This window comes from Coffea arabica, chromosome 1c (genome assembly GCF_036785885.1).
Source record: "Coffea arabica cultivar ET-39 chromosome 1c, Coffea Arabica ET-39 HiFi, whole genome shotgun sequence".
Taxonomy (NCBI): Eukaryota; Viridiplantae; Streptophyta; class Magnoliopsida; order Gentianales; family Rubiaceae; genus Coffea; species Coffea arabica.
Genome location: NC_092310.1, coordinates 35,546,719 through 35,566,596, shown reverse-complemented (window position 1 = coordinate 35,566,596; position 19,878 = coordinate 35,546,719). Strand labels below are relative to the sequence as shown.

At 38.4% G+C, this 19,878-nt stretch overlaps 1 long non-coding RNA gene across 1 annotated transcript; it reads left to right on the top strand.

Annotated features, from left to right (window-relative positions):
- Positions 1-2,427: 2,427 nt before the first annotated feature.
- Positions 2,428-6,757, top strand: LOC140006455 (uncharacterized). The gene is made up of 2 exons (XR_011814082.1): positions 2,428-3,791; positions 5,034-6,757. It is a non-coding gene; the product is annotated as an uncharacterized lncRNA (long non-coding RNA).
- The last annotated feature ends 13,121 nt before the right edge of the window (positions 6,758-19,878 follow it).

Sequence of the window (19,878 nt, the reverse complement as noted above, 5' to 3'; positions counted from 1 at the left end):
AGATCAAACTCCAAGAATTTGGATAAACTTTGTGCGTGAGTTTAATGAGAAATTTCTCCCTCCGCTTGTCCAAGAAAAGAGAGAAGACGATTTTATAAAGCTTCGTCAAGGAACTTTAAGTGCGGCTGAGTACGAAACACGCTTCTCCAAGTTATCTACATATGCTCCAGAATTGGTGGCTATTGAACGGAAGAGAATAAGCCGGTTTATCCAGAGATTAGATTTAGAAATCCAAGATGCCCTTGCCGCAGCACAGATTGAAACATTTATTGACGCTTTCGAGAAAACGCAAAGGGTAGAGAGTGCAAAAGCCCAACTGAGAGCCTTTCAAGCGAAGAAAAGAGATACATCCGATAATAGACTAAAAGAAATTGGATCACCATCCAAAATAAAAAAAGGAGATGATGGAGTGAGACTATCACTTCCTGCACTACTCATGATAAAGAAACCAAAAGCAACTATGTCACGAGGAACTCCAATCGGACAGATACGATCAAAGGAAACCTCACAAGCAAGTCAAGTCATAATGTCTCGTCCGACCTGTGGATATTGTGGAAGGACAAACCATACCGAAGAAAACTGTTGGCTAAAGGGACGAAAATGTATGGGATGTAGGAGTATCAACCATAAAGTTCACGACTGTCCAAGGAGGTATCCCCGAGAGACTACCACTCAACAAGGAAATAGAACTATCCCTTGACAAGTCAATGGAAGAGAAAACCGACCAGTAGCATCTGCAAGAACATATGACTTGATCACACAACAGGGTTCAGGATTATCTGAGATTACAGAAGGTATGAATTTCGAGAACGAAATTCTTTTAAGGAAGGGAGGTTGTGAGGACCCGAAAATTTTCTTATTTTATTTTATTTTACTGGCTTAATTAATTATTTAATTCGACTATTTAAAATTCATTTATATGGAAAAACGCCTCTCTTATGTTTTTAAAGCGTTTTGTTTGAAAAGTTACTTTTCGAAAACTCGTTTAGTTCGGAACAACAGGTACATGCTTTTCGGGACTATATTTGAATTGAGAGTGTATTAATTTTAAAAAAGTAAGAATGATTAATAGTAGATTAAGAAAGGTCGTGAGAACTCGTAAAAATGTATTTATTTTAAACTCCTGTTACGAGCTTATTTAAATATTTAATTACCTGTTTGCCCCGAATATTATTTTCTAACCTTTTTAGACCCAATTACATGGAACTATGACTTACATGTATTTTTAAAATGACTTGTTACGAAAATTAATTTTTGAAAACTCGTTTAATGAAAATAGTGAATACGCGTTTGGAGACAGTGATCGATTTGAGGATATAGTGAATTTGGAAAATTGGAGACTTACACAATGGTCTTAAAATAGGTATTTTTATACTTAAGTATTCAAGTGATAGTTATTAGTACCATCGTTATAAGAATTTCTTGGAGATTTCACTTTATCGCGCTTAAACTGGAAATACGCGTTTTCACACGCGCGATTTAATTGAGGGACTTTAGACCCTTATTTTGAGACAATTAAGAGTGAATAATATTTATATGAATGTAAGTGCATTAGAGGTTTAGTGCACTAGTGTAACAAAGTTAAGAGGAATCGAGCACAAAACGTGCGTGTACGCGCACTATTTGCGGTTGACTTTGTGCACCCAATACTTAACCATTAAGCTACCTTCAAGAAGCAAGCTCCATCAGATTTTCCCTCTCTCTCCTCACTCCCAACAGCCGAACCAACAAAGGAGAAAAACAACTCCAATTCCATCCTAATTCCTTCACCAAATCTTCTCCATTTCACTTCAAATGTCAACCACTCTTAGCTAATCACTTGGAGATTACATCAAGCTAAGAAAGAGGGCTGCTTTCCACGATTTTCTTGGGCATTCATTGGACCCAAAATTCTGCCCTAGTTCATCAAGAGAGGTAAAGGACAATCAACCCTTCAAATCTTACTTTATAGAAGTAGTATTGCACATCTAGGCTTATGCATGCTTATGGGTAGCTTGGTTATGTTGGAAAAATTGTTGTGTGGGCTCTATGAACTCCCACTTTGGTTGGACGGACTGACTTGGTGATTGATGATGAAATTAATGTTGGTTTAGTGCTTATATTAGTGAAATAATGTTGGGTTGTTGATAGAAACTCAAGGATGGTGAAATGAGCAAAAGTGACTATTTTACCCCTGCCCTGTTCGTGTACTTTGGTGTGAAATTTTGAGGTTGTAATGGCTTGTTTATAATGTATACATATTATATGGATAGTGTAGAAAGTTTTGTTGAAAAATAACATGATTTGGTTGGTCAAATGTGTTGATTTCCAAAGTATGGTAGAACTGGAAAATTTTCCCGGATTGCCCAGGCAGTCCTGTTGTTTCGGCTATAACTTTTCATTCCGATGTCGAAATCGAGTGCTGTTTGAGGCACTGGAAACTAGACATTCCCAGATTTCTATTGGTATAAAATGCACATCCTGGTTCCATTTGTGTGAGGGAAACCATTCGTTTGAAATTTGCTGTCCTGTTTCGTTGGTTCACTATAGGGCAGAACATGAACTACAACTTGATGCTGAAATGTGAGTTAGTTGCAGACGGATTTTGAAAATAGTTTTTTCTGAGAAATTGTAGCTTTATGAAAGTGTTTTCCAACGCCACCAACCACATCCAATTAAGAGTTGAATTGAGTGATTTGTGGCTGTATTTCGAAACTGACTTCTTGAAGGAAAACTCTCCTTTTGGGCAGAATTGTTACTAAACTCGATTGAGACTTGTTAATTTGAGATTCTTGGTGTTAATCACCCAAAATTGTGTTTTGGATAGGTCTTAGACATTGTCTATGCAAATAGACCATGTTTGAGGTACTTTGTAAGCCAAACGTTTTGAAAATAGAAAACGAAACTCGCAAGGCAGATTTGCCTTGAAAATTTTGGAATTTTGGTGATTTGGTTAACCAAATTCCCGTGCATATTTATCCATGAAATTTGGCAGAGAAATACTCCTTATATGGTAGTATTATACTGCTAATTTTGGTGCCATTCCGAGTCCGTTTCGCTGCTCAACTAAACTTCCTAAGTTCATGACTTGATTTTGGAAGACCCTTGTTTAACAAAGAAATTTGGGTAACTTTGAACTACCATATCTTGGTGCTCAAAACTTCAATTCTCGTTCCTCTTATTCCATTTTAAACTTTGATTGCAACTCTATTTGAGTTTCAAATTTGAGAGGCTAGTTCCAATTCTGTGAATTTTGCCGAATTTTCCAAGTTGGCGAAAAATCAACCCCGAAACTGTCTCGCAAGCCAAAACAGCAACTTTGAGACAAATTTTGAATAGCTTCCCTTTGGAATCATGGAAAAGTGTCTTCTAAAAACTTTTAGTACTTTGGAAGTAGTTTCCAATGGTACCAAGTTTTCTAATTTTGGACTCATAGTGAGTGAGATCTGATTTTTCAAAGTTTGCTTGCCGAATCTAAAATTTTCGAACTTAAAGGAAATTGAGGGTTTCAAACTCCCTATTTTCCTCCGATATTGCTAGACCGTTTTACACTTGATTTCAAAGGCGAGAATTAGATTTCTCTTGTATTTTTAAAACCCACTTCCGAGCCTCGACTATAAATAATTAAGGTTCAATTCATGAATTCTCCTTAGAATGAACACTAGTACAACCTTCTCGATAAGTAAGGGATTTTAAGCGATGGTGTGTAATAGACAACTATTGTTTGCTCAGGTGCTCAAGGAGACTTTCAAGAGGATCTCGAGGGGAACACCTGAAGGATTGTATACGCACTTACTCTTTTGTTGCAATAGGTGAGTGTTCCATATAGGAGTACGTAATTTGAATAAATCTTTGACATGCTTAATCCATGATCACTAAGTGTTAAGTGCTACATGTTAAATATTTACCACACTCATGCATATTTAAGTAATGTATACTTGAATTACTCGACATGAAATACTTGAATTGCATATTTATGTGATGTGTTTAAATGATTAATTATGCTATGGCTACATAAGTCGGTTGGAGTGAATCCCCTCGACTCTTAAGTGGTAAAAGTGGGAAACGGCCAATGGCGGCCTATCAAAATGACTAATGTCTACCAATTAACCATGATTACTACCGTTAACCGTCAACCGTTAACCGTAATTACTTACCGTTTTCCTATCTACTTGATTACCTGGTACTTGATTACTTGATTACCGTAAATTACATGTTCACATGAAATTATCAAATATTGCTTATGTGTTTATGTGTTAATTGTTGCTAGTAATTGCTCATATGAAATTGTCCACCATTTTAAGGCGAGTGTGTACTTTATCTCGCTCGACCTACCAAAAGAATAAATTTTTACCGTTAGCCAAGTTATTTGATTACTTGTGCATGTTGTAAGCTCTAAGCTGAACTTGGGCCCTGCCCTTGGTTACTGACCTACTCGAGCCAAGACTGGCCTCGGTCGGGTAGGTTGGAACCCTGAGCCACCGTTTCGGTATACTCGAGTATTACCACTAGAGGGATAAGGCGATGGCCAGACAGTACCATGGAGACCAGAAGTTATAAGGTGCAGTTGACCGAAATGGTTCCAATGGAACACCGTATCTTTCAATGTATGTTTATTTTACATAATGATAACCGTTTCATGCAAATGTACCATACCTGCGATATGCTCAAATTACTCGTACAATGATTATAGTCTCATGTTAATATGCCAATGTGCAACCTTGAACCATACATGCAGTATGCTCAATTACTTGATTTATTAGAACTGTTAGAGTGTCTTGGAACCTCACTGGGCTGTGTAGCCCATTCCACGATTTTATTTTCTTTAACAGGGTTCGAGACCATGAGTGCTAGTGAATAGTACTAAATTGCCTTCTTTTGAAAACTTTAAGTTGTATTACAGCAGATGACTGTAGTAAATATTCTTTTGGGTTGTATTAAGCTTGAGAGCTGATTAATTGTAAGTGTGAGATATTTTGGAATACTTTTATTATGTATTGAAGTTATTTGAAGTATTATTGAAGTATTCCGAGCTTGTGAATTGTGGATTGTAGTGAGTCTTGGCGAGAGCTGGGCAGGCGTCCCGCAGATACCCTTTGGTTCGCCTTACGGAGAAGTGGGGGCGTCACAAGTAAACCATGAGCAAACACAAAATTTGATCTATTAGAGAGATCTCGCTTGGCATACTCGCGTAGTATTGCCATGATATACTTGAGTAATATCAAAACCTTGACGAGCGGGCCCGATAAGGGGGTGTAACGGTGACGGGATTCAAAGAAAGTGGTGTATCTATGGGATTTGATACTTATGTGGTTGACGGAGTTTCAACATGGAATTTGATCAAGGCATTGACTCGACTACGTGGAATTTAGCTCCTGGGAGCTACGGTATCCTTGAATTGTTTCTGTTTACTTTTCCTACTTGAAATGTTAATTACTTGAACTTGATAGTTTTACTTACTGTATAAATGTTGTTGGTACTTGGACTACATGTTTGCATGTATGTTTCTTAGCCTCACGAGTATTCGCTCACCCCATTAGATTTGTTTTTCTCAACAGGAGCCGAAATGGAAGGAATTGTGGAGAAGCTGACTTGATGCACTTTTGATTAGTTTTAAATGACTTTTGAAAGTTGCATATTTGGGGAAAGTGATGTACTTGGTATCTTGAAATGTAAGAATTGGATACTTATTAAGGAAGCGACTTTTCTTTATACTTTCAACTTTTATTATTTGGTTATTTATCCTTAAGGTTAAATTGAAATTGTATCGAGTTCTGGCGAGAGTTGGGCAGGCGTCCCGCCGATACCCTTGGGAGAAGTGGGGGCATCACAGTTGGTATCAGTTAGAGATCTATTTGGGAGATATTAGAAACTTTACCCTCGAGAATAGGAATGGGATAACTTAGTTAGACTTTAAGTGATATTTGAGCGAATTCGTGACTTTAAGTTTCTAACCTAAAAAATGTGGTTGTTTTGTAGGGATGGAGAATGGTAATGGGGGACATGCTGCTAATGGTAATGGTCATACTAATGGCCACGTGGAGCCTCTTAAGCCTATTTACTACTGAACACTTGGTGGAGGAGCTCGTGTGCGTTACTCGCCTTCTATTAGGTTTCCCCGATGTCTTTGTAGGGTGACATATGCGTACCCTAATGACCTAGTACTGTCCCTTGACGACGAGCGTCATCAGTTGGTGAATACCAACCGAGCTTTACTTCAGGAGGTTGAGGAGCTGAGCATTCTGGTGAACGCTCAGAGTGCTAGGATTGCAGAGCTAGAGGGGGACTGTAGTGGATGAGATAGCTAGGGCTAAGGCCGCTCATGATGAGCTTCAGAGAGCTAGAACTCGACTTACTAGGATAGGCGAGGAGGTCCGGGATCGGGTTTTTGGGATCTTGGTAGACACTACTATGTTGATTGATGAGGTCATGGAGGTTGTTCAGAGTCCGGTTCAGGAGGGCGCTGAGGAGGAGCCTTTCGAGGAGGATCCAGAGGGGGACCCTGAGAAGGAGGTCTCCCCTGATAGTCCTGCTGAGGATTAGACTTAGAGTGATGGATCTTTTTACTTGTGTAGTTAGAAATAGGTGGGATGGTGCTAGTTCAAAGGCCATTGTATTTTGCTTGATTGTGTGGCCTACTTTTGAGACACTTGAACTTATTTTTGTTGTGCCTGACTAATTGCATTTTTGTGGCACTTGTGTGCTATATTTTTGTAAATGGCCCATGACTTGCTAATTGTATAAACTTTAAAGTGTTAATATATGTTAATTATTATCATTTCTAATGTTTTCATGTTGGCTCTTATTTTAAATATTTTCTCGCGTAATTATTCTATTTCTTGCATTAGGCATAACTAAGCTTATGGACGGACGAAGAAGTGGTAGAGGTCATGGGTGTGGGACTAGACAAACCCAACCTCAAGGGGATGATCAGGGATCGGCAATTAGGCCGACCCAGGGACAAGAAAATGTAGAGGGTAACCAAGTGGCTACTGCCATTAATCGGATGACTGATATCCTAGAACGATTAGTAGAGCGACAGGGTCCAAGGCCATTTAACCAACCCGGGGGCCAGGATAGAGGTGATGATAGGGCTGTGGAGAGGTTTTTGAAATTTAATCCGCCTAAATTCATTGAAGGATCTCATCCCGAATTAGCGGAGAACTGGCTAGAGCGGATGACTAATATTTTCGCCGCTTTAGATTATACTGAAGAGAGAAGAGTGAACTTTGTTGCCTTCCAATTTGAGGGCCTTGCATGTGCTTGGTGGGACATGATAAGGGGAAAGTGGGAAAGAGCGCAGATGTGACGCCCCCACTTCTCCCAAGGGCAAACCCAAGGGTATCCGCGGGACGCCTGCCTAACTCTCGCCAGGGCTCAAGACAATTCCAATTCAAACCTAGTCTAATACTAACAATGAAAGTCAGGATAAAGTTACGAAGTCATTTCCATACATAAATATCCAGTCTTACGTCACAATTTCAAATTTACAATCACTTTTTCAAAAAATGTACCACATCCAAAAGTGTCTAGTCGATTACAATTAAAACACTAATACAAAAGTTCCTCAAGTCAGCATTGACTTAACTCCTTCCAATCGGGTTCCTGTTAAGGAAAACAAACTAATGGGATGAGCCAATACTCAGTGAGGCCAAGAAACACACATGCAAATACATAATCCAAATAGCAACAACAATTACATTGTAAGTAAAGCTATCAAGTTCGAATAATTCACACTTTGAATAGGAAAAATAAACAGAAATAATTCAAGGACACTGTAGCTCTCAGGAGCTAAATTCCACGTAGTTGTGTCCAAATCTTGATCACATCTCATGTTGACACTCCGTCAACCACATAAGTAGCAAGTCTGTAGATACACCACTTTTCTTCGAATCCCGTCACCGTTACATCCCCTTGCCAGGCCCGCTCATCAAAGTTTTGATAATACTCGAGTATATCATGGCAATACTGTACGAGTAATGTCGAGCAAGATCTCTCCAATAGATCATGCTCCACGAATATCTCATGGTTTGCTGAGCTTGTCGACCAAGCCCATGCTGCTTGATTCGCAAAATTAACCAACGAGTTTGGGCATCCCCCGAATACGAATACGAACACCAATATGAATATAAGTCGATGAGCAACTCTCAAATCGACGATTCCAAATATGAATCACAAATACGAACAACAAATACGAATCACATCCACATTACTATGTACAAGCCGGATATGAATTCACATAGCAAAATACGAATATGATTTCGCTCGAAAGAGAATGAGTGCGGTAAAATACATACTCGTCTCAAAATTTTCAAATTTCACATAACGGATACGAAATAGTTAACCACTTAGCAACAAATTCATGCACATGACACTCACCAATCAAAATAAGAGAGTGAGTGTGTAAAACAAACCTTTAGGCGTTCCCTTCGAGATTCTCGTGAAGGCCTCCTTGAGCACCTGAGCAAACAATAGTTATCTATTACACACTATCTCTTGAAAATCCTTTCTTATCAAGAGAGGGATTGGACACTTGTACAATCTAGAAAATATCATGGAATGGGGCTTTACTTGCTCAAAATTCAAGATTCAAAAGTAGTGTTTATTAACACAAGGAAAAACTGATTCCTTCATGAAGACAAGTCCAAAATGGTCAATTAGTATTGAAGGATAGGGAAGAGTTTCAGAAACTCATTTCCTGTCAAGTTTGAAAATCTCAAATTTGAGGTTCAATGTTTGAAAAATCGTGTCTCACTCTTTGTATGTCCAAATTTGAAAAACTTGGCGTTGGAAACTACTTCCAAAGTACTAAAAGTTCCTAGAAGACACTTTTCCATGATTCGAAATGGAACATATTCAAAATTTGGCCCAAAGTTACTGTTTTAGGCTTGCAAGACAGTTTTGGGGTTGGTTTTTGGCCAACTTTGGAAATTCGGCAAAATTCACACAATGTGAACTAACCTCTGAAATTGGGAACTCAATTAGAGTTACAATCAAGGTTTAAAACACAATAAGCGGAACAAGAATCAGAGTTTGGAGCACCAAGATATGGCGGTTCAAAGTAAACGAAAAAGTGAGACCGCTAGGTTAATTTTCCAGATTTAAATCACGGAATTTGGGACTTTGTTTGAGCATCAAAATGGACTCGGAATGGCACCAAAGTAGTATTATCCTACCATATAGGGTCTATTCCTCTGTCTAATTTCATAGGAAAATTCATTCGGGAAGTTGGTTAACAAAACCATCAAAATTTCCAAATTTCCAAGGCAAAGCTGCCTTGCACCTCTAGTTTTCTTTTCTCAAACCTTTGGCCAATGAAAACATTCCAAAGATGGTTCATTTGTGTGGACAATGTCTAAGAAACATCCAAGATACATTTGGTAGATGATTTACACCAAGAATTTCAAATAACAAGTCCCAAGTCAAGATTGGTTACAAATCAGTCCAAAAGTAGGGTTTCTTTCACAAAGATAGTTTTGAAATTTGGCCACAACTCACTCAATTCAACTCAAAATTGAGCGTGTTGGTGGCGTTGAAAACTACACTCATAAAGCTACAACTTCTCAGAAGAAATCGTTTTAAAAATCTATACAAAACTAGCTCATATTCGAGCATCAATTCGCTGCTCAAAACAGAGCTTCTAGTATGGACGTGCAACAGAACATGCAACTTTACAAGGTTGGTACGGATTACTCAGGTGGAATCAGGATGATCATTTTATACCATTGGAAAGATGGAATGTCTAGTTTCCAGTGCCACAAACGACACTCGATTTCAACGTCGGAACAAAAAGTTATAGCTGTTTGAAAAACATTGCCAGAGCAATATGGGAAAAATTCCAATTTTCATGAACTTCCGAAATCACAACATTTGCCCAACCAAATCACGTAATTTTTTGTGGAAACCTTCCACACAGCCCACACAACATATATACATCATAAATAAGTCAATTGGACCACAAAAAGGTGCACCAATGTGCACGGACATAGCAAGTGCAGAAACGAAAAAATTCCCTCTTCACTTCCCTTGAACTTTTTTCCACAATACAACCTATTTCCACTTGATTAAACACTAATTCAACATTAATAACATCAAGACTCATGAAATCAGTCCATCAAGCCATAGTGGGAGTTCATAGAGCCCACACACCAATTTCCAACATAAATATAGCTACCCATATGAATATATAAGCTTATAAGTGCAATATATCTTCTGTAAACCAAGATTTTGGTAGTTGATTGTTGTTTACCTTCCTTGATGAACAAAGCAGAAAATTTTGGCCTCTTGAAGCTAAAAAACCCGTGAGATAAAGCTCTTTTCCTAGCTTGAGGTGATCTCCAAGTGATTAGCAAGGTGTATGTAAATTTTGAGGTGATTTGGTGAAGATTTGGTGATGGAATGAAGAAGAATTTTGGTAGATTTCTCCTCCTTGTTGTTCGGCCAGCAAGAGCAAGAGAGAGAGAGTGTTGTGTGCTGATGAGAAAGCTTCTTGAGGAAGCTTAAGTGTATGGTTAAGGTTGCGCCTCAAAAGTCAACTCTCTCCCCGCGCGCACACGAACGTTTCATGCTCGATTTCTCTCGAGTTTATTTCACTTGTGCACTAAACCTCTAATGAACTTTCATTCATACTATTATTTTTCATTCTTAATAGTTCCAAAAGAAAGGTTTTAAGTCTCTCAATTATTCGTGCCCGCAAAAACGCGTATTTCCGATTTGTGCGCGATAAAGTGGATTTTTCAAGAAATTCTTATAACGATAGCATCACTAACTAATACGTGAATACTTAGACATAAAAATATGTATTTCAAAACTAATGTACAAGTCTCTAATTTTTCAAGTTTATTGTGTCCTCGATTCGATTATTGTCTCCAAACGCGTATTCGCTATTCTCACTTAACGAGATTCCAAAAATTAAAATTTGAAATGAGTAATTTTAAAAATACATGTGAGTTATTATTCTATGTAATTGAGTAATAAAAGGTCAAAATAAAATATTCTGAGTAAATGGCCAAATAAATAATTAAATAAGCTATAAATAGGAAATTTAAATAAGTAAAATTTTGCAAGTCCTCACATCCTCTCCCCTTAAGAAAATTTCATTCTCGAAATTCACACTTAGGATAATATCATACCCCTTAATAATCGTGCCTATCGGATCAATCTGTAAATTACAATCGCTAACCTATATCTCACAATTTCTATCCACCTAAATTGTAGTCAAACTTTGATTCTATCTTATGAGTCTAGGATTTTGTAAAATGTGAATTATACTAGGGTCACAATGAAAAGCAAGAATCATACTTTCAATGACCGTAGCAGAATTGGAAACCTGGTGATAGTCTAATACATAAACCCTAACTGGTGCTTTAGATCGACTTCCTCTAGCACTAGACTGCTTAGCAGTTGACTTTTCAGGCTTTTGGGTACTACCTCCTTCTTTTGGTACGGTTGGGCATTTGGATATCTGGTGCTCGGTACTACCACAATACAAGCACTTCCCTTGTTTCCTAAAATAATCACTCTCTGTATGGTTGAACTTGCTACAATAACCACAAACAACTTGGGGAGCCACAGATTGACCACTTGGAGGTGTCCCTCTCGATTGATCTCGCCCATTGCGGTCTCCTCTTGATTGAGTCCCTTTTGGTGTGATAGATATCTCCACTCCACCCGTTCCTTTTCCCTTTTTAAAAGGTGGGGCACCCTTATCTGCCTGTTTAGAAAAATTACTAGGAGTGCCCCTTTTCTTAGCATGAAAGTCTCTAACTTGCAGCATTGCACTCTCGACTCTCTGTGCTTTTTCTAAGACTTCAGTGAACGTAGCGATTTGGGCTGTTGCTAATCCCTCCTGAATCTCCACATTAAGTCTTTGTACAAAGCGTCTTATCCTCTTTCGTTCATTAGTCACCAATTCTGGGGCATATTTAGAAAGTTTAGTAAATTTTCCTTCATATTCGGCTACACTAGAAGTTCCTTGCCTCAACTTTATGAATTCATCTTCCCTTTTCTCTTGGACCAAGGGTGGGAGAAATTTCACATTAAATTTCCTTGTGAAGTTTTCCCAAGTCCAAGGGGTCTGCGCTCTTTCCCACTTCCCCCTTATCAAGTCCCACAAGGCACGTGCCACTTCCTCAAATTGAAAAACAGCAAAATTTACTCTCCTATCTTCAGTATAGTCTAAAGTAGCGAATATATTAGTCATTTTCTCTAACCAGTTCTCAGCTGCCTCGGGGTCGGGCTCTCAAGTGAACTTAGGTGGGTTAAACTTCAAGAACCTCTCCAAAACCCTATCTTCTCCTCTATCCTGGCCCCCGGGCTGGTTAAGTGGTCCTGGTCCCTGTCTCTCAGCTAACTGCTTAAGGATATCAGTCATCCTATTAATGGCAGTAGCCACTTGATTACCCTCTAAATTTTCTTGTCCCTAAGTCGGCCCAGTTGCCGATCCCTGATCATCCCCTTGAGGTTGGGCTTGCCTAGACCCTCGCCCACGACCTCGTCCACTCCTTCGTCCGTCCATAGTTCTAGTGGTGCCTAATGCAAGAAATAAAAGTGATTACGTGAGGAATTTCTTAAAACAAGAGCCGATCTTGAAAACATTAGAGATAACAATAATTAACATGTATTTACACTTTAAAGTTCATACAATTAGCAAGTTGGGGGGTATTATAAAAATATAGCACACAATTGCCACAAAAGGATTTTTTTAGTCATGCACGACTAAAGTAAAGTCAAGCGCCTCAAAAGTAAGCCACATAGTTAAACAAAAATGCCATGGCTTTGGCACTAGCATCACCCCCAACTAAATCAATCCTTTATAACACTGGTAGGTCTGATCTTCTCGTTCATTTCTGACTCATATCAAGCATTAGGATCCTATTAAGTTACATAGGACCATCCATCAATCTTTCTCTACCTCTCTCTCTTAATTATTGTGTCATCTTAACCAAACGACTATTGGTTTCCTGTAACTATTCACGTGAAATATCGATTCGTTCTTTTCCCCACAAATGGAGATCTCCAGTCCTTAACATTACCCTCAACTCTTAAGCATTCGGCTACAAGAATCCGAAATAAGATAATTCACATCTCGAGCTGGCCAGTCCCAAGAGTAAATTGCCATATTTGAGATTCCTACCCAACATACATATCTAGTCTTCCCCAAGTATTACAATAAAAGGTTTATACCTATCACATTCATGATTCACAGCTTACGCTCTAAAAGAGTACTTAAGCCTTTACTCATTCATATGATAAGGACCATAACACCATTTGGCCCAAGCCCACCTCGCGCAGATATCACGCGAAACGGCTCTGATTTTTTTTTTATCCCAACAAGTGGTCACTTAACTTTCAAACCAGTCCCACAGTCCGACATCCTAAACTTCAAGCCTAAGATACATAACAAAGATCTGAAACCTAAGCTCTGATACCAACTGTGATGCCCCCCACTTCTCCCAAGGGCGAACCCAAGGGTATCTGCGGGACACCTGCCCAACTCTCGCCAGGACTCGAGACAATTCCAATTCAAACCTAGTCTAATACTAACAATGAAAGTCGGAATAAAGGTACGAATTCATTTCCATACATAAATATCCAGTCTTACATCACAATTTCAAATTTATAATCACTTTTTTTCCAAAATATACAACATCCAAAAGTGTCTAGTCGATTACAATTAAAACACTAATACAAAAGTGCCTCAAGTCGGCATTTGCTTAACTCCTTCCAATCGGGTTTCTGTTAAAGAAAACAAACCAATGGTATGAGCCAATACTCAGTGAGGCCAAGAAACACACATGCAAACACATAATCCAAATAGCAACAACAATTACATTGTAAGTAAAGCTATCAAGTTCAAATAATTCACACTTCGAATAGGAAAAATAAACAGAAACAATTCAAAGATACTGTAACTCTCAAGAGCTAAATTCCACGTAGTCGTGTCCAAATCTTGATCACATCTCATGTTGACACTCCGTCAACCACATAAGTAGCAAGTCCGTAGATACACCACTTTTCTTCGAATCCTGTCACCGTTACATCCCTTGCCGGGCCCGCTCATCAAAGTTTTGATAATACTCGAGTATATCATGACAATACTGTGCGAGTAATGCCGAGTAAGATCTCTCCAATAGATCATGCTCTACGAATATCTCATGGTTTGCTGAGCTTATCGACCAAGCCTATGCTGGCTCAATTCGTAAAGTTAACTAACAAGTTTGGGCATCCCCCGAATACGAATACGAATACCAATATGAATATAAGTCGATAAGCAACGTTCGAATCAACGATTCCAAATACAAATCATATATACGAACCACAAATACAAATCATATCCACATTAATATGTACAAACCGGATATGAATTCACATAGCAAAATACGAATATGATTTCGCTCGAAAGAGAACGAGTGCGGTAAAGTACACACTCGTCTCAAAAATTTCAAATGTCACATAACGGATAAGAAACAGTTAACCACTTAGCAACAAATTCATGCACTTGACACTCACCAATCAAAATAAGAGAGTGAGTGCGTAAACAAACCTTTAGGTGTTCCCTTCGAGATTCTCGTGAAGGCCTCCTTGAGCACCTGAGCAAACAATAGTTATCTATTACACATTATCTCTTGAAAATCCTTTCTTATCAAGAGAGGGATTGTACACTTGTACAATCTAGAAAATACCACGGAATGGGGCTTTACTTTCTCAAAATTCAAGGTTCAAAAGTAGTGTTTATTAACACAAGGAAAAACTGATTCCTTCATGAAGACAAGTCCAAAATGGTCAATTAGTATTGAAGGATAGGGAAGAGTTTCAGAAACTCATTTCCTGTCAAGTTTGAAAATCTCAAATTTGAGGTTCAATTTTTGAAAAATCGTATCTCACTCTTCGTATGTTCAAAATTGGAAAACTTAGTACCGTTGGAAACTACTTCCAAAGTACTAAAAGTTCCTAAAAGACACTTTTCCATGATTCCAAATGGAAGACATTCAAAATTTGGCCCAAAATTACTGTTTTAGGCTTGCGAGACAGTTTTGGGGTTGGTTTTTTGGCTAACTTTAAAAATTCGGTAAAATTCACACAATTTGAACTAGCCTCTGAAATTTGGAACTCGATTAGAGTTACAATCAAGGTTTAAAACACAACAAGTGGAACAAGAATTGGAGTTTTGAGCACCAAGATATGGCGGCTCAAAGTTACCAAAAAAGTGAGACTGCTAGGTCAATTTTCCAGATTTAAATCGCGGACTTTGGGACTTTGTTTGAGCATCGAAATGGACTCGGAATGGCACCAAATTTGGAAGTATTATCCTACCATATAAGGGATATCCCTCTGTTAAATTTCATTGGCGAATTCATTCGGAAAGTTGGTTAACAAAACCATCAAAATTTCCAAATCTCCAAGGCAAAGCTGCCTTGCACCTCTAGTTTTCTTTTCTCAAACCTTTGGCCAATGAAAACATCCCAAAGATGGTTCATTTGTGTAGAAAATGTCTAAAAAACATCCAAGATATATTTGGTAGATGATTTACACCAAGAATTTCGAATAACAAGTCCCAAGTCAAGATTGGTTACAAATCAGTCCAAAAGTAGAGTTTCTTTCACAAAGTCAGTTTTGAGATCCGGCCACAACTCACTCATTTCAACTAAGAATTGAGCGTGGTTGATGGCGTTGAAAACTACACTCATAGAGCTACAACTTCTTAGAAGAAATCATTTTAAAAATCTGTCTACAACTAGCTCATATTTGAGCATCAATTCGCTGCTCAAAACAGAGCTTCCAGCATGGACGCGCAACAGAATAGGCAACTTTACAATGTTGGTACAGATTACTCAGGTGGAATCAGGATGAGCATTTTATACCGTTGGAAAGCTGGGAATGTCTAATTTCCATTTCCACAAACAATACTTGATTTAAACATCGGAGCAAAAAGTTATAGCTGTTTGAAAAACACTGCCAGAGCAATACGGGAAAAATTCCAGTTTTGATGAACTTCCGAAATCACAACATTTGGCCAACCAAATCACGTAATTTTTTGTGGAAACCTTCCACACAGCCCACACAACATATATACATCATAAATAAGTCAATTGGACCACAAAAAGGTGCACCAATGTGCACGGACATAGCAAGGGCAGAAACGGAAAAATTCCCTCTTCACTTCCCTTGAACTTTCTTTCACAATACAACCTGTTTCCACTAGATTAAATACTAATTCAACATTAATAATATCAAGACTCATCAAATCAGTCCATCAATCCATAGTGGTAGTTCATAGAGCCCACACACCAATTTCCAACATAAATAAAGCTACCCACATGATTATATAAGCTTATAAGTGCAATATATCTTCTATAAACCAAGATTTTGGTAGTTGATCGTTGTTTACCTTCCTTGATGAATAAATCAGAAAATTTTGGCCTCTTGAAGCTAAAAACCATGAGATGAAGCTCTTTTCCTAGCTTGAGGTGATCTCCAAGTGATTAGCAAGGTGTATGTAAATTTTGAGGTGATTTGGTGATGGAATGAAGAAGAATTTTGGTAGATTTCTCCTCCTTGTTGTTTGACCAGAAAGAGCAAGAGAGAGAGTGTTGTGTGCAGATGAGAAAGCTTCTTGAGGAAGCTTAAGTGTGTGGTTAAGGTTGCCTCAAAAGTCAACTCTCTCCCCGCGCGCACACGAGCATTTCGTGCTCGATTCCTCTCGAGTTTATTTCACTTGTGCACTAAACCTCTAATAAACTTTCATTCATACTATTATTATTCATTCTAATAGTTCCAAAATAAAGGTCTTAAGTCTCTCAATTAATCGTGCGCGCGAAAACACGTACTTCCGATTTGTGCGCGATAAAACGGAATTTTCAAGAAATTCTTATAACGATAGCATCACTAACTAATACTTGAGTACTTAGACATAAAAATACCTATTTCAAGACTAATGTACAAGTCTCCAATTTTCCAAACTTATTGTGTCATCGATTCGATTATTGTCTCCAAACGTGTATTCGCTATTCTCACTTAACGAGTTTTCAAAAATTAAATTTTGAAATGAGTCACTTTAAAAATACATGTGAGTTATTATTCTATGTAATTGAGTAATAAAAGGTCAAAATAAAATATTCTGAGTAAATGGCCAAATAAATAATTAAATAAGCTAGAAATAGGAAATTTAAATAAGTAAATTTTTGCGAGTCCTCACAGCAGACCCCTTGGACTTGGGAAAACTTCACGAGGGAGTTTAATGAGAAATTTCTTCAGCCTCTGATCCAAGAGAAGCGGGAGGACGAATTTATAAAGTTGAGACAGGGAACTCTTAGTGTGGCTAAGTATGAAGGGAAATTCACTAACATTTTTAAGTATGCTCCAGAATTTGTGGTTAATGAGCGAAAAAGGATTATACATTTTGTACAAGGGCTTAATGTGGAGATTCAGGAGGGGTTGGCAGCAGCGCAAATCTCTACGTTCATTGAAGTACTGGAGAAAGCGCAGAGGGTTGAAAGTGCAAGGTTGCAAGTTAGGGATTTTCATACTAAGAAAAGAAACATTCCTAGTTACTCTTCTGGACAGGCTAGTAAAAGTGCTCCATCTTCCAAGTTGGGAAGGGGAACGGGAGGAGTAAGGACCGTTGGAGCTCCAAGAGGGGCTTTATCAAGAGGAGGTCGTAGTAGGCAAGGTTGAACGAGAGGAACACCTTCTGGTGGTCCGACTGTAACTCCTCAAATTAGTTGTGGCTACTGTGGCAAGTCAAATCACTCAAAGAATGATTGTTGGAAGAAGGCGGGAAAGTGTCTGTACTATGGTAGTGCCGAGCACCAACTCGCAAGTTATCCGATTACGCCAAAAGTAGGAGGTAGTACTTAACGGCCAGAAAAGTCAACCTCTAAGCAGACTAGTGCTGGAGGGAGTCGACCAAAGGTACTTACTAGGGTTTACGCATTGGGCTATCAACAGATTTTCGATGCTACTGAGGTGGTCGAAGGTACGATCCTTATTTTTCACTGTTTAGCTAAGGTTTTAATTGATCGGGGTGCAACACACTCTTTTGTGAACCCTAACTTTATGAGTGGAATAGATGTGAAGCCAATGAATGGGAATCAAAGTTTAATCGCTAACTTGGTGTATAAGGATTGTGAGATCTGGGTTGGGGAGTAGAAATTACTGGCCGATTTGATGGGATTAGCGATTAAGGGGTATGATGTTATCTCAAGAATAGACTGGTTAACTCGTTCCAATGCATAGTTGAACTGTAAGACGAAAATGATAGAGTTGTGCATTCCAGGAGAGGCAACTCTAAGACTGGATGTAAGGGTAGATTAGCCTTATCTGCTCTTATCTCAGGAATTCGAGTTAGAAAAATGTTAAGTAAGGGAGCTCAAGGATATTTGTTCTTTCTTATAAATACTCCTAATGATAAGGTGAGATTGGAAGATATACCCGTAGTAAAGGAGTATCCGGATGTTTTTCCTGAAGAATTAGGATCTTTATCTCCAGAAAGGGAGATAGCTTTTAAGATTGATGTGACTCCGGAGGTAGCACCTATCTCTAAGATGCCGTATAGAATGGCTCCAGCTAAATTGAAGGAGTTGAAATTGCAATTGCAGAATTTGCTAGAGCGAGGTTTTATAAAGAAAAGTGATTCACTGTGGGGAGCACCGATCTTGTTTGTTAAAAAGAAAGATGAGAGTTTAAGATTGTGTATAGACCACTGAGACTTGAACGATGTCACAATTAAGAATAAGTACCTTTTGCCCCACATTGATGAGCTGTTTGACTAATTGCAAGGGGCAGTAGTATTTTCAAAATTAGACCTCAGGCAGGGTTATTATCAGTTAAGGATTTTGGGAAAAGATATACCTAAAACTGCATTTAACTCGAGGTACGGACACTTTGAGTTCACAGTGATGCCATTTGGATTGACTAATGCACCTGCAGCTTTTATGGATTTAATGCATAGAATTTTTAAGCTTTATCTAGATTAGTTTGTAGTGGTGTTTATCGATGATATATTGGTGTACTCTAAAACTCTTGAGGATCATGAGAAACATCTGAGAATTGTTTTACAAACCTTGAGGGAACATCAGTTGTATGCCAAGTTTAGCAAATGTGAGTTTTGGTTGAAAGAAGTGACATTCTTAGGACACATAATTTTCAAGGACGGGATTAAGGTGGATCCAGCCAAAATGGAAGCGGACTCTAAGTGGAAGCAACCGCAAAATCCTACTGAAATTCGAAGTTTTATAGGGTTAGCAGGGTATTACCAGAGATTCATCAAGAATTTTTCTAAGATTGCTAGACCCATGACCGAATTGACTAAGAAAAGTGAAAAATTTATATGGAATCCTAAGTGTGAAGATAGTTTTCAGGAGTTAAGAGACGGTTGACGAGAGTACCTGTACTAGCTTTATCTAATTGTCGCGCCCCATTTTTTGAAAATAAATAAAGAAAAGTAATAGTCGTTTAGAAATCATGATGTGTAGTGTGTGTGAAATGTGTGAAGTAAAGGGAAAGGCCATGGGACTTTTAAATGCGACGGTTTGGCCAAAATGATTATCTAAAAAGGTTTTAAATAGGAGTCGCCACTTAATATTGAGTTGAGGTGTACCAAGTCACCCAAAAAGTAGTTTTGAAAAATGAAGTAAAAACCTTTTTAGATGACTCCTAGTCCACGAAAATCAAAGAGACGAGTTCGGGGATCACGGTTGATAAAAGGGAAGGCAAAGACGAAGTCTAAGGCACCCTTTTACCCTAGCCTATGCTAGTTGCGTGATTTAGTGACAACCTTCCTAATTTTTACCCAAAAGATGTATTGCATTTTGGATGTGTCTAACATGAATGCAAATCTAAATCTAATGATTGGTTCGAATAGGGCCAAATGTCTCTTTTGAGCTTCGATTGGTCCTA